Below are 870 nucleotides of genomic sequence, written 5' to 3' on the forward strand. Positions count from 1 at the left end.
AAGGTCATCCAACAGCATATCTTTCCAATGGAAAGTGATGTGGTGACCAACTCTTCCATCTAGCTGCTTAGAGTATCAAGGAGCCTAAAGCATTTAAGTCATATGTGACAAACAGAGAATACTGAGATGCCTGTATTCATCTTGCCAGTGTGGTTCCTAAGGCCTGGCTTGATGTCACGGACTCAGGACACAGAAGAAAAAATATATATATTTCTCCCCTTCTACTCTGCTCTTGTGAGACCCCACCAGGAGTGCTGCGTCCAGCTGTGGAGCCCTCAACATCAGAGGGATATAGATCCGTTGGAGCGAGTCCAGAGGAGGCCACGAAGATGCTCAGAGGGCTGGAGCACCTCTGCTATGGGGACAGGCTGAGAGAGTTGGACTTGTTCAGCCTGGAGAAGAGGAGGCTCTGAGGAGACCTTATTGCACCTTCCAGTACCTGAAGAGGATACAAGGAAGCTGGGGGGTACTTTTTACAAGGGCCTGTATTGACAGGACAAGGTGTAACGGGTTTAAATTGAAAGTGGGGAGGTTTCGATTAGGTATCAGGAAGGGTAGGAGGGTGAGGAGCAAAGCCCAAAGTAGAACCATCTTCCCCCAACCCCTTCTTCCCAGGGGAAGAACCTCACAACCTCACCCCTTTGCTCCAAATTCCTCTCCCTCCGTCCCACGAGACACACATGGGATGGGGAACGGGGGTTGCAGTAAGTACATGATAATTGGAATTCCCATGGGTCTGTGGCCGACTGAATGCTGAGCTCGGTTTCTCCGCGTTTAAATCTCCCGCGGTTGCTGATGGCAACGCCCAAGCCACGTCAGCCTCTCTCGGGAGAGCTTCTGGGTCCGGGCGGGCCTCGCAGCGCGTTACCG

This window comes from Eurypyga helias, unplaced genomic scaffold (genome assembly GCF_000690775.1).
Source record: "Eurypyga helias isolate BGI_N326 unplaced genomic scaffold, ASM69077v1 scaffold39163, whole genome shotgun sequence".
NCBI lineage: Eukaryota > Metazoa > Chordata > Aves > Eurypygiformes > Eurypygidae > Eurypyga > Eurypyga helias.